The sequence below is a fragment of the Neofelis nebulosa genome, chromosome 11 (genome assembly GCF_028018385.1).
Source record: "Neofelis nebulosa isolate mNeoNeb1 chromosome 11, mNeoNeb1.pri, whole genome shotgun sequence".
In the NCBI taxonomy this organism is placed as follows: domain Eukaryota; kingdom Metazoa; phylum Chordata; class Mammalia; order Carnivora; family Felidae; genus Neofelis; species Neofelis nebulosa.
The window spans coordinates 43534948-43550367 of NC_080792.1; the positions used below are offsets into that span (position 1 = coordinate 43534948).

At 34.9% G+C, this 15420-nt stretch overlaps 1 long non-coding RNA gene across 1 annotated transcript in view; it reads left to right on the top strand.

The window, feature by feature from the left end:
- LOC131490244 (uncharacterized) overlaps nt 1-15420 on the top strand; it is a 94166-nt gene that overhangs the window by 52085 nt on the left and 26661 nt on the right. Inside the window, exons 4-5 of the long non-coding RNA XR_009251000.1 lie at nt 866-916; nt 1596-1632. This is a non-coding gene — a long non-coding RNA (uncharacterized LOC131490244). The remainder of the gene's footprint in view (nt 1-865; nt 917-1595; nt 1633-15420) is intronic.

The following is a 15420-nucleotide window of genomic DNA, read 5'->3' on the forward strand; positions in this document are numbered from 1 at the left end:
CCCAACTAACCATGGCTTACACATATATGTGTTTATTTGTACCTTTATATTTGCAAACAGGAACACAGAGACACATGCCAATCTCCTTACCAGGTAAAATACATCTGTGAGCCAGACTCAATAAATTTGTAGCAAAAGTAAGCAGCAAAACTAGAAAAATCAAACAGAAAAAAAAGTAGTGTCTATTGGAAAGGTATAGGTCCATTTTAAAAATCAGTGTATTAAAATGTAGATGTAGAAATGAGATTTGTCAGACTGTGATATGAACGTAATGATGAAAAATGCTGTCATTTCCCCACAAAAACAACAAAAGAGTCAAAGAAAATATGGCAAAAAACAACCAACCACCCAAACAAAAAACCCCAAAACCAAAACCCCAAAACCAAAAAGTGAGTATGTTTATAGGAGTCATTTTGAGATATATTCCAGAAGCAAATATGTTATGGATTTGAGTCTAAATACATCTTCTTCTCATGAGGAATAATTTCTGAATGTATCAAACATTATAAAATTATACAACTGTGATGTCACTTCCAGAACTCCTGTAAGAACAATTATATTTATAATACAAGCATGCATATGTGTATGTGTGCATGTTTCTGTGCATACCTATATATATGGATATATTCTGCAATTCTAAGGGAAGATTTATCCAAAATGTATAAAAATAACTGTTATCTGTACCCCTCATTAAGAATGTGAGTTATTTGCTAGCTTATAGAATTAAATTAAGATGATAAAATCTTTGTAAGATTATAACTATAGTACTTTAATCCTTTTGAAATGAAGAAATTATAAGCAAAGCCATTGCTATAAGGTTCAACATACTGAATGTTTGTCATTATTTTAATATCCTATTTTATAGATGAAGAAAATGAGCATTTGAAAGAACATGAAGCATTTCAAAATCCACATTGTGAGTGGGGGAAATGGTTGGAATTTCAAATATGATTTTCCCAATCTCAAGTGTATGCTCTTTATTTCTTTTGCTTATCTTATAATATTTTGTTTGATGTGTATTACATTAACTGATCTTTGGTGGTGTATTTATTTTTTTCTCTATCCCAGGTTGACCTAGATTAGTAATCATTAGCTCAGAAAATAGGAATCTTTTTGGTTGTTATATGCATTGTATTCTAAAACTATTAATTGGACTTGATTTGACTCAGTATCTTCATATTTGATAACTATTTAAGCTTTATAGAATCTAGGTATTTCTGAAATAAATAAATGGAAGCAATTAACTTCAGAAACCTGAAACCAGTGTTTAGTGATAGGATCACATGGAGGCTACTGAGGAAAGGAAAGATTGCTTTCTCTAGGTCACATTCAATACTCCTTACCTTTGAATTCAATTCAAAACTCCTTACCTCCCTCTTTTGTCTGTAAACAACACATAAATCTTAAGAAAGATTTCTTTGTACTAATTTTATAGTCAGTTCAGAATATTGGAAACAGTTACCCCTCTCTGATTACTTTTATCTTTAGAATTTATATTTTGGGACAGATTAAAAAAATTATTTTGTTTTTGCCCACACCCTGAACATGATCACCCTAGTGTCTATTCCTTTTTATAATAAGACTTCTGATTTCAGGTGGTTAAAAGAAAAGATGGGTCCTTCAACATTATTGGTAAGTGTTTTCTGCTGCTTCTTAAAAACTTCTAAATTACATCTCAAGAGCTTTTTGAGATAGGTTTTTACATCCACTAAAGTAAAATCAGCCTTTTTGGGCAAATGTGACCTTCTCCCTCAAATTCCTTGGGAAGAACTGACTGTGAAGGGGGAAAAATTTATATTCAGGTTAGCAACGTTTTAAAAATTTTAAAGCTCCCTAGGAGTTTATGAATTTTGAATATAAGCAATATCATCTAATTATGTGAGAATGACTTTGCAAATAAACCGGTGTGTTGTATTGCACTTTTGAGTAAACAAACCTCACTGAGTTATGCTAACTTTTCTATTTTTTCTTGTATTTTTTAATCAAGAATGAGTAACAGCACTACCACACCCCACCCCCTAAAAGAAATGTTCAAAATGGACACCATGTCCTTGATCATAGCAGATCAACTGCTGAATTATGATCATTTTTTGCATTTCTGCTAATCATTTCAGAGCCTTAAAATTTATTTCAGAAATCTGTCTTGAAAGACTGTGAAGGGTTAGAAATTTAAAGGGAAAAAAAAATATCCTCCAAAGCTTCTTGGCGACTCTTCCCTGGAGAATAACTTCAGGCTTAATCTCCAAAGTACTAACAGATGTAAACACTTCATATTTTCCACAGGTAATTGCCACATAATTTTCGAATTAATATTAAAAAAAAATAATTACAACCTAACCAAATTACATCTTTCTCTCTTGGGTCAATATAATTTAAATAGAATCAAGGAAGGAAGTAAATGGGTTCAATTCTTGCATTAAAAACCATCTTACGGTACCTGCTCAGGTGTGGAATTTCCTGATTAGGCAAGGAACTTTGAGTTCAGAGTCTCTAGACAAAAGAGCAAGACAGACAGGGGATATTTCCCCCCTGTTCACTGTGCCCATTCTTTCCATAATCCTACAGTGGAAAGCTGTATGGACTTTGAGGTTTGAATTTGATACATTCGCCAACATATGATTAATTGCATTTAAATACCAGCTCTACTTGCCTTTCAAATGAATACAACTCTTTATATAGTAACTACCTTCTGCTAAGAGATCAGAATACTTACAAACCAAATATATCGTCAAGTGGTATATGTTATATATGTAAACACATCTGTTTTTTTAAAACATTCAATATTTTTCTTTCTAAACAAATTATTTGAATTTATTTGTGTTGATATTCTTAATTATATTGTACATCAAACATAGTTAAGTGTTTTTTCTTACTCATTTGAAGAAAATTTTCCTTATATCACATGAATAATAATTGATCTTTGTTTAAAACACAAAAAATGAATAAACTTACGTTAACTAAAAGAGAATGAAGTCTTTCTGCAAGTATCATTTAGTTCAATAGGTTAAAATATATACACCCTTAAAAAAAACAAGGTTAATATTTATTAATTATTTCAATAAATACCCATGTGTAAATTATGGAATACTTTATATTGATATTTGATACTCAAAATATTGATTTATAAACCATTTTGATGAAGGAAGTATTCATTTATTATTTATTTATCAGTGATAGAGTCAGACTAACATTTTACATTTCAGAAATGGTTTTCCACTTGAATAGTAATGGCCATGTATGAAATCCTTGATTATATTTCCCTGCTTTCTGGTACTATGTGCTATATTTATCTTTCGATGCATAGAAATGTAACCATACAACAGCTTCTATTCACCAATCATTTCTGTGACCTGTAACTCAGTAATACATTTCAATATGAATGAAGGTAATGAACTGGGTCAGTATTTCACATGCCTGTATTATTCAGCAATTCCTATGAAAAGAAGTGGTATGAATAAAGAAGTAATATAAGAAGCTAGTGAGTAAAACAGCAACAGGCAAAAGGAAAGGATGCAAGAAATGGGGTTGGAAAAGAACTTCAGTGAAAGAAAGCAAAGTTAAAGTTGAATTTGCATAAGAAAAGAGATTTGTTTAGTCCTGATTAAATGTCCCTAATTTCTAGATACTCTCTTTTTGTCATATACTATATCTGAATGCTGTCATAAATTTATTAAGATAGATCTATAAATAGATACACACATATATTCATGCATTCAAATATATATTTTTAAACTCCTACTATGTATAAGACATTGTCCTAAGCCCTGGAGATATATTAGATAAAATCAAAGAGGTATTAAATAGATGAACAATAAAAACCTTGAAGATGTGAAAAGGAAATGAATGATAACTTTTCTAAGGATATCCACTTGACCTAGACAAAAATTTTAAAGCAATGTGTAGACAAGGAGTGACTTAGGTGTAATTTTTTTTTTTATGAAAAAATTTCTACTTGCTATTTTCATTGAAGGTATAAATACCATAATAAGGACTTCCATCTTAATGACTCATTTGTACTAGACTCTCAGAAAATGACAGTCTCTCACCTGCTGTTCTCCAGAGGACATTGTTTCCTTTGTACCATAAACAGAGGATTGCCTCTTCATTGGTAGATCTCAAAAGAAAAAGAAACTGGTCTTTCTAAGGTCATGGTTTAATAATAGTCAAAGAGAAAAATATTAGCTAAAAAAATTGCTGCTCTTTGAAAAAAGTTTCTCAACTTTATAAAGTTTCTTAAATAAAAGCCTTTTAACTACTAGCTAAATCTGAAACACAGTTTTTTAAAAGTCTAAGAATGTCCAGTTGCTATAAATTTGAAAGGTCCAAAGAACTCATTAAGGTCCTTTTTTAACACTTAACTGTATTTTGTTATTGAAAAAATTCTTCAAAAACATTTAAACTTAATATTCAACAAAGAAAGAAATAAACTAAGTAATTAGAGTTTTACTGATGTTGTCATCAACCTCAATAAGATTAAAAAAGAAAAATCTGTGGTAATCTCATTTAACTTCACCAGTGGCTGGTTCATGCCAATATGTGTTGAGGTTTGCAAACTTCTAAAATATTTTTATATTTTGCACACTTGTATTTTATGGAATCAATCACATACAGACAATGCTTTTCCAGAGTGAAAATTTTAACTCAGAAATAAAATCAGTGGTCATCTGGAAAATATCTAACAACTTGCTCTTGGTGAGGAGGTGTCGATTTTTAAAGAAGGAGAAGAAAGGATGGTGGGAAGGAGGAAGGAAATAATGGAAAAAAAAATAAAAAGAAAGCATAAAAATCTACCTCTGGTTCTGAAAACAATTCTAAAATTTTGGATCATAGCTACACAGGACAACTGCAGCCTGAGTGAAATCAGAGCCTTGTCTTTTAAGGTGACGCCATTCAACCAACCAACATGTATTTGTTCAGATAAGTTATCACATGACTAGTAACCAAATTTGCCTTTGTGTAATATTCCTCCTATCTGTTCAAAAGAAATGATAATGAAAAGGAAAAACTAGAGCACATTTGTTTCCTTTCTACTATTAATAACATTGATGTACTTCGGGTTGAGAAACAAAAAGCGATCACTAGGTAAATAGCAAGATTTTTGTCTTAGTTTCTTTTACAGCTTTGAGAGTTAAAAGAAATACCATCTAGGGGAATGAAACTACAAAATAGAAACAGATACACCCACTCTCACTCTATAAAATCAGAGAACCCTGGAAAGCAATTTAATCTGAAGAACATTTAGAATCTTGATTAAAGTCATTGTTTATTGCCCAGCACAGATACCATTATATCAATGAGTCGAGGTTTACCATCAGCCACGTCAGAACAACATTGCCTTCAGGGAAATTTTAAGAGACCCATTCAGTTATGTCCTAAAACTCTTCCAATACCCAGACTTCAAAATTGTGATGATGAATATGTGAAAAAGGAAAAATGTATAGCCCACTAATGGAAGACTTTAAAATATTTCTGTCAGCTTCAAACCAATGAGCAAAAACAAACTGCAATGCTCTAATGAACTGTTAGAATAGAAGATAAAAGGAGGACGAAGTTTCTGGAAAAAAAAACTTTTCTAGAAAAAAAATTTAGTTTTATTCTTATGTTTATTTTGCACTATTGTTTGATTTTCAAAATGCACAAAAGAGTTGTAGATTTCTTTTTTATTTTGTTTTTTTTTCCCCTTTTTAACAGTTATCTCTCTCTTTAATTTATTTTTTTTTTTCCAACGTTTTTATTTATTTTTGGGACAGAGAGAGACAGAGCATGAACGGGGGAGGGGCAGAGAGAGAGGGAGACACAGAATCGGAAACAGGCTCCGAGCCATCAGCCCAGAGCCCGACGCGGGGCTCGAACTCACAGACCGCGAGATCGTGACCTGGCTGAAGTCGGACGCTTAACCGACTGCGCCACCCAGGCGCCCCAAGTTATCTCTCTCTTTAAAATGTTATGTGCCACCAGGAAAAACAATACACCCTATATGAATGTTCACCATGCATTCCTACACTGTGCCTCTTTGTTATCAGATAGAATTTTAAACCACAAAATACAGAGATAAATATTAAGTCTCATTAAATGGAAAGGAGAGGGGAGGCTCAAGATGGCAGAATAAAAAGATCCTGAACTTACCTCCTCCCACAAACACACCAAATCTACAGCTTCATATGGATGAATTCCCTCTGAGAAAGACCTGAAAACTACTAGAACAGCTCATGCACAACAAAGATTAACAAGACCACATTGAAAGGGGTTGGAGAACCAGAGACACAGTCTTACCCTGGTGTAGTGACCCACAACCAGGAAGGATATCACAGTTATGGAGTTTATCCTTGAGGACCAAGGAGTTTTTTTCCTACATCAGGCAGCTCAACCTTGGGGCCCACACTGGAGGGGCTATCCCTTAAAACATCCAGCTTAGAAAACCAATGGGGCCAGGAGACACAAAAGTCTGTGGGGAATGGAAAGTCCATTCTCAAAGGGCTTATGCACAGATTCACTCACCCTGAGAACCAGTACAAAAGCAACAGTTTGAAAAACACCTGGACCAAACATGAAGGAGATTTTTTAGCTAATCCCAAAGCATCTGCCAGGGGTGCAGGGATCAGTTGGGACTTTCTCTGAATGCAAAGGCATTGGTTGACACCAATTTTGCCTTTTCATTACCCCCTTGCTAGCACCAGTGGGCTTGCTAAAGCCAGAAGATTTATGTAGTCCACACAGGGGACACCCCTTGGTCACCTGACTCTAGTGATTAGGGGAGGGGAAGGGGTTATGTGTCTGGACTAAAACAATCAGAAAGACAGTTCTTGGCAAACTACCATCCCCAGGGCACAACACAGACAGCAGGCTGAACTCCCATTCTTCCAGTGAAAAAGGCCTATTTGTCCTGGAGCTTCAGGCTGAAGGGCAAATACAGATTTACCACACATCTAGGGGCTAACAGAGGTGATCTCAGGGAACATAGGCCAAGGGATACCATTGTCACACTCTCCCTGGGCCTCTGTCGATCTCACTGGTACCTCTCAGAAAAGAGCTTATCCAGTTGTCAGGAGCTCCAATTTTTGCACTGTAACCAAGAAGATATATTCAAATCACCTGGTCTGAAGGCCAGTAGAGGTTATGATGGTAGTTTCACCGGACAATATATGTTTGCATATTTTATTTTTTTAATGTTTATTTTATTTTTGAGAGAGACATAGCATGAGTGGAGGAGGGGTAGAGAGAGAGGGAGATACAGAATGCAAAGTAGGCTCCAGGCTCTGAGCTGTCAGCACAATGCCTGATGCAGGGCCTGAACCCATGAACCCTGAGATCTTGACCTGAGCTGAAGTCAGATGCTTAACCAACTGATCCACCCAAGTGTTCCTGTGTGCATACTTTAAAAACTGCTGCCTGAGAGTCTGGCTTCCAATAAGCTTGAAACTAGATGCTGACTGAGATCTCTCCCTTTGGAACACTGACAAGGCTTGGCACACCTATAACAACTGGGAACTATTCAGAATAAGTCGGGCAGCTTAGACAATCACAAAGATTTGAAAGATAACCAAGAGCTGCAGCAAGGTTGAATGATAAAGTTCATTGCCTACACAAGGCCACTCTTCAAGATGGAGGAGAGGTAGCTGTTTTGTCCAATACATAGAAACAGAGAGAAAGAGTCAAGCAAAATAAGGTAACAGAGGAATATGTTCCAAATGAAAAAACAAGATGAAACCCCAAGAAAAACCCTCAATGAAATGGAGTAATTTATCTAATAGAGTTCAAAACAATGGTCATAAAGAGGTTCACCAATCTCAGGAGAATGGATGAACATGGTGAGAACTTCAAGAAAAAGACAAAAACAAAACAAAACAAAACACCAAGAAAGTATCATACAGAAGTCACAGAGCTGAAGAATATAATAACTGAACTGCAAAATACAGTAGAGGGCTTCAACAGCAGGCTAAATGAAGCAGAAGAATAGATCAGTGGCCTGGAAGATAGAACAATAGGGCTCACCCAAACAGAGCAGAAAACAAAAAAGAATTTTAAAAAATGAAGGTAGTTTGGGGCACTTGGGTGGCTCAGTCAGTTGAGTATCTGACTTTTGATTTTGGCTTAGGTCATGATCCCAGAGTTGTGGGACTGAGCCCCACATTGGGCTCCATGCTCTCTCCCTCTCCTCTTCCCCCATTCTCTCTCTCTCTCTCTCTCATTAAAAAAAAAAGTGAAGTTAGCTTAAGAAACATTTAAGACAACATCAAATGAAATAACATTATTATTATTGGGATACCACAAGGAAGAGAGAGAAGTGGTAGAGAACTTATCTGAAGAAATAAGGCTGAAAACTTCCCTAACCTAGAGAAGAAGACTGACATTCATTTTCAAGGAGTACAAAAAGTTCCTACTTAGATAAAGCCAAAGAGGTCCACACCAAGACACATTATAGTTAAAATGTCAAAGTCTAAAGAAAAAGAGAGACACTTAAAAGCAGCAAGAGATAAACAACTTGTTATATACAAGGGAACTCCAATAAGTTTGTCAGCTGGTTTTTCAGCAGATATTGCAGGCCAGAAAAGAGTGACATAATATATTCAAAGTGCTGAGAGCAAAAACTTCCAACCAAAAATACTCTACCCAGCAAGTTTATCATTCAAAATTGAAAGAAAGATAAAGAGTTTTCCAGACAAGCAAAAGCTAAAGGAGTTCATCACCACTAAACCAGTCTAGCAAGAGATATTAAAGGGAATTCTTTAAGCTGAAAAAGAAGCTCTAACAAGTAACATACAAAAAATGAAAATAAAAATGCCACTGGTAAAGGCAAATCTAGTAAAGGTAATAGATTAACCACTTATACAACTACTATGAAGGTTAAAAGACAAAAGTAGGGATGGAAAAGGTATTCCATGCAAATGGACACATTTTCTTTACAAAAAGAAAGTAGACATATCTATACTTATATCACACAAAATAAACTTTAAAAAAGAAAAGATTGTGGGGGCACCTGGGTGTCTCAGTCAGCTAAGTGACCTACCTTTACTCAGGTCATGATCTCATGGCTTATGAGTTTGAGACCCACGTTGAGCTCTGTGCTGACAGCTCAGAGTCTGGAGCCTGCTTCAGATTCTGTGTCTCCTTCTCTCTCTGCCCCTCCCCCACTCACACCCTGTCTCTCCTTCAATAATAAATAAACATTTAAAAAAATTTTAATAAAAGGGCATTGCATAATGATAAAGGGATCCATCCAACAGGAATAAATAACATCTTTAAATTTTTACATACCCAAGATAGAAGCACCTAAATATATAAAACAAATATTAATAGACCTAAAGGGGGAAATTGACAACAGTAAAATAATAATAGGGGACTTTAATACCCCACTTACATCAATGCATAGATCATCCAGACAGAAAATTGACAAAGAAATATCAGCTTTAACTGAAACATTAAATCATATGCACTTAATAGATATATACAGAACATTATATCTGAAAGCAACAGAATACACAGTCTTCTCAAGTGCACATGGAACATTCTCCAGGACAGATCCTAATGATGAAAGAAATTGAAGAAAAGATAAATAAATGAAAAGATATTCCACGTTCATGGATTGAATGAATTAATATTGTTAAAATGTCCATACTACTCAAGCAATCTACAGATTCAATGAAATCCCTATCAAAATTCCAATGCTATTTTTCACAGAACTAGAACAAATAATTCTCAAATTTGTATGGAACCACAAAATACAACAAAGAGCCAAAGCAGTCTTGAGAAAGAACAAAGGTGGAGGCATTATGCTCCCTAACTTCAAACTTTACTACAAAGCTATAGTAATCAAAATAATATGGTATTGAGATAAAAACACATAGATCAATAGAACAGAAAAGAGAGCCCAGAAATAAATCCATGCTTACCTGGAGCCAAGAATACATAATGAAGAAAGGATGGCATTTTCAATAAATAATGTTGGGATAACTGGAAAGATACATACAAAAGAATGAAATTTGATTACTATCTTACACCATGCATAAAAGTTGACTCAAAATTGATTACACTTGAATGTAAGACCTGAAACCATAAAACTGTTTGGAGAAAATACAGGCAGTAAACTACTTAACATCTGTCTTCATGACAGTTTTTTTTGATTTGACACAAAAACAATGGCAACAACAACAACATAAACAAATAAGACTACATCCAACTAAAAAGTTTTTGCATACCAAAGAAAGTAATCATCAAAATGGAAAGGCAACCTACTGAATGGGAGAAAAAAATTTCAAACTATGTATCTGATAAAAAAGGTGAATATCCAAAATATATAAATAATGCAGACAATAGTGAAAAAGCAAACAGTCCAACTTAAAAATGGGCAGAGGATCTAAATAGACATTTTTCTAAAGAAAATATATAGGTGGTCACAGGCACACAAAAGATGTTCAACATCTCTAATCATCACAGATGCATAACCACATATAGCTACAATGAGATATCACCGTATAACTATTAGAATAGCTATTATCAAAAAGATAAGAAATAACAAATGTTGATGAGGATTTGTAGAAAAAAATCCCTTGTATATTGCTGGTGAGAATGTAAACTGGTGCAGCCACTATGGAAAACAGTATGGTCATTCCTCAAAAAATTAGAAGTGGAATTACCATATGATCCATTTATTACACTTCTGAATATTTGTCCAAACAAAATGAAAACATGAAATTAAAAAGATACATGCACTCCTATGTTTACTGTAGCATTATATACAATAACCAAGATATGGAAACAACATAAATGTCGATCAATAGATGAATGAATAAAGGATATGTGATTATACTCACACACTCACACACACACACACACACACACACACACACCAGAATACTACTCAGCCATAAAAATGAATGAAGTCTTGTCATTTGTGACAATATGAATAGAACTTGAGGGCATTATTTTAAGTGAAATAAGTGATACAGAGGAAGAAATACCATATAATTTCAATTATGTAGAGTATAAAAAACAAAACAATCCAAATAGAACTCATAGATACAGAGAAGATTGGCAGTCACCAGAAGGGAAGGGAGTTGGGGTTGAGCAACATGGGAGAAAGGGGTCAATTGTACGGTGACGAATGTTAACTACACTTATTGTGGTGATCTCTTTGTAGTGTATACAAAAATCAAATTTTAGGTGATACACTTGAAACCAGTATAATGTTATATAGCAATCTTACCTCAATTTAAAATATCTATGGGGCGCCTGGGTGGCGCAGTCGGTTAAGCGTCCGACTTCAGCCAGGTCACGATCTCGCGGTCCGTGAGTTCGAGCCCCGCGTCAGGCTCTGGGCTGATGGCTCGGAGCCTGGAGCCTGTTTCCGATTCTGTGTCTCCCTCTCTCTCTGCCCCTCCCCCGTTCATGCTCTGTCTCTCTCTGTCCCAAAAATAAATTAAAAAAAATAAAATAAAAAAATAAAATATCTACACATATTTATAAATATATATGTAAATATATAGGTATGCCTAATTAGCATTTGGATATACAAGTGGTTCCATGTGTATCATAAAAATAATCACTTTAGGTAAGTAGTTGGAGCAGGTTAAAGTAACAATCTAAATCAAAGGCTGAAATCTAAAAAGCAAGAAAACAAGAGGGGAGCTTTATATGTTCAGAAGCAGATATTACAAAATAAAATAGTATAGATTGTTGAAATCAAGTTAAATACACACAATTTATAGCCTAAATTAGACTTTTTTGAGCACAGCTTTCCGCAAACCACATTTATGAAATGTGATTAAACAATTATTAACTAAATGTGCTTTTTTCAAGGTCTGTGTTAAGTAGAACAGTAGCCAAGATATGAAAGTAGATGGCTGCTCCCAGCTCATTAAAAAATGTGGTCCCAGTGCCAGCTACAGGCATTGTATTGTGTGAAAATAGCATTCATCACTGCCACATCTAAACACAGGAAAAGAACAAATAAATAGGTTCACTAGGCTGGATGGGCTTTTGATACCCATGTACTCCCACCATGCTTCACCCTCAATGAGCTATTATCTCATATATCTCAGAGAGGTAAATGCTTAACTTTTTTCTTTCTGTGATACACAACACAAAAAGAACAAAGCAATCTGCTGCCTCTCCTAATACTATTTCTTGTTTTCTTGTTTTATGACAATTCATATTTAGGAAAATTCTTAAATTCTAAATCATATATATATATATGATATTTTTATATGATATGATATATATATTATATATGTATATATATATGATATATACATATCATATATATATACATATATATGATATTTTTTGGCCATTTGGCCTCTGGAAGAAACTGAGTTATTTGATCGTCAAACTTTAGCCACACATATGTGAACCCTACCTATAAAGAAATCATAAGACTCTATTACTGACTTGGAAAAAGATTTGCCTTGCTTCTTGGGATATCTGAGTAGCAATATTTCCCCAGAGAGAGAAAAAAGTAAGTTTGCTTCAGAGGCAAGTCAGAAAGGGTTCTCCTTCAGGAAATAGACCAAGAAGTGCTATTAGCAGGGGTAAATATTGAAATACTAATCACTCAGTACATCATGGCAGCCTTGATGAGTATAGTTGCCTTCCCTGTCAGAACATGTGCTGGTCTGACACACCAGTGACTGTACCAGTGGGCACCAGTTGACCCTTCTGGCTGGATCATTAGCTCCAGCATAACCCAGTTAGGCATCTCATGGGAATGGGATGCCAACCCATCCATGGGATTCCCAGCACAGCCAACATCAAAGGGCAGTGGGATTGATACACACTCCAGGATACAGTGACATCACTACGTGAGAATTTTCACAAATCCTGTTTCTTGGACTACTTACCTAATACTGTTTGAGTTGCTTGTTAAAAGTTCAGATTCCTGAACTTTAGAATGAGAAACTATGGAGTTTCTTCAGGAACTAGGAGATTCTACTACATATTTTGGATGATATTTATATTCACCAAAGTTAGAGAATCGATGTACTATATGTATCGATTGACTTAACGGAAGCATTCAGAAACATTTCCAGGTAAGTTATCTCTGTAGGGAAGAGTCATTGGCGTTAGTTAGGGAGAACATATATAACCATGACAGAGCCAAAAGGGCCATAAGTCTAAGAATGAGTCTTCACGCTAGAGCAATGACAATGAAATTATATTGTGCTCCCTGAGTTTTTTGGTAGATAAAATATACCTCTATGAATTCTCTGATTAGTGTGATATGTTTCCTAAATTTAGAAGTGGAACTTAAGCCAATCAAACTATGGACTACTTCATCAATTACAGGGATATAGACAATGCATGCCATTTAAGCTCATTCCCTTTTCAATCCTCTATATAAACTGAAATATATACTTAGTATCATAATCTTTCTATCCCTTCCTGCCTTACCTGGTGGACAAGAACTTTCTAATCACTGCAGGTATATCCTCTGTTGTAACAGGGGATAATTCATCCTAGATAGAAAAAGGACATCCTTGTAAGTTCTACTTTCTCGGTTGTGTTTTCACATATACCAAGTAACTCCTTTATAACAAATTCAAGTTTTCTAAAATTTCTAATACTGGGCAAGTCTGTGTAGTGATGTAATGTGAAACTACTCATTGGATTCTTTTTTATATGTGAGTCTCCTGTGAGATTAGTTTGTGTTAATTCCATTATATTAAGCAACTTTCAACCTCTGGGCAATAATTATTTTTCTAGACTCTTAGTCTAGAATATTAAGTCTAATTGATGCTCCAAGGAAGGTAGTGCTCAAGAATGATCTACACTGTTCACTTAGTATCCATAGATGACATCACTAACTAACTCTTTACTTTCTAAATGTATTATCTCTTCCATTGTTCAAGAGACTGGTAACGACTTTATTTGTAAATGACTTCAACAGTACACAATCAAAACAACAGCTTTAAAATTACTGTTACATGGACGGGGCGCCTGGGTGGCGCAGTCGGTTAAGCGTCCGACTTCAGCCAGGTCACGATCTCGCGGTCCGTGAGTTCGCGCCCCGCGTCAGGCTCTGGGCTGATGGCTCGGAGCCTGGAGCCTGTTTCCGATTCTGTGTCTCCCTCTCTCTCTGCCGCTCCCCCGTTCATGCTCTGTCTCTCTCTGTCCCAAAAATAAATAAAAAATGTTGAAAAAAAAAAATTTAAAATTACTGTTACATGGATCCCTGGGCTAAGGCACTACCTATAATAAAATGAATCTTTCCGAGGAGAAACCTTTCCTTTTCTCTCTTAGCTTCACATTAGCAATTCGATCTTAACTGTTTTTCAATATTTTAAAATTTATCCCAACCTTAATTGTGTAAGCATAATATATATGAAATTTTGAGATGCATTATTTTATTATAATCCAACTTATTTAGCAATACAAAAAGCCGTAAGTGTGCTTCTTAAAGAATATATGTTTCATCAGTTCAGCATAGTATTTTTTTTTTGTCCCATCATTATGCACTTTAGTGTTTAGAAACTAGTGGCTATTTTTTAATTTATTCAGTCATTGATTTTTTTTTCTCCCAGTAAACATTCATATACCCAGTAAACATATTTAAGCACTCACCCGATTGCCAGCCCTGAGCACTCAGGTGAAATACTAGTGAGGACTCCCTTCTGTGTTAGAATTCACAAAAGGAATAATACTGATCTTAAAAACTAAAAGCTAAATGCATCATCTGTTCATCCAAAGGCGTTTGTCAAATACATACCAGGCTTACGGCATCCTCTAGGTCTTAGACATGTTCTAAATGTTAGGGTAATGTAACCTCAGTATTTCTATATTCTACTGTGTCCTCAACAAACAGGAGATTCTGGTTATTTCTGGGGAAATCAGAAGATTTGGTTTCTTATGTGTGTCTGTTCTCTTACATTATATAATATTGAAGTATTATACATGTACATATATATGTATATATTATATATTATATGTATATATAAACATATATGTATAGGTATAAATATATACAATATTTATATAGCACCTACATATAGTATATATACAGTTTTGGAGTATGGACTTTTTGATATTTTGCTAGTGAGATCCCCTAAAGTGTACATTCTCATTTAGGACAATTCACTGCCCTTAAAGTTGAAGTGTGAGCTCTCTAGCACAAAATATAGCATAATGTCTACGTGTTACATAACAGACATTATAAAGAAGTGTCTTTATTCTTTTTGCTCTTGATCCTTCCTTCTCCGATTTGCACATTGCCCAACCTACACAAAATGCCACACTCTTCCACGAGTCCCCATTTACCACAAAACCTACTGCTTCCCTGGGGAAAATTCCACCTTCTGCTAACAATAGGAAGCCTTTCCTATTGTTTCTTTTCTGCACCGTAGGCCTGAAATTAAAACTCGGGATTTCTGTTGTATAAGTATGCATGGCCAATTCAGCTCAGCCTAAGAGGTCATAAACAGAGCATGA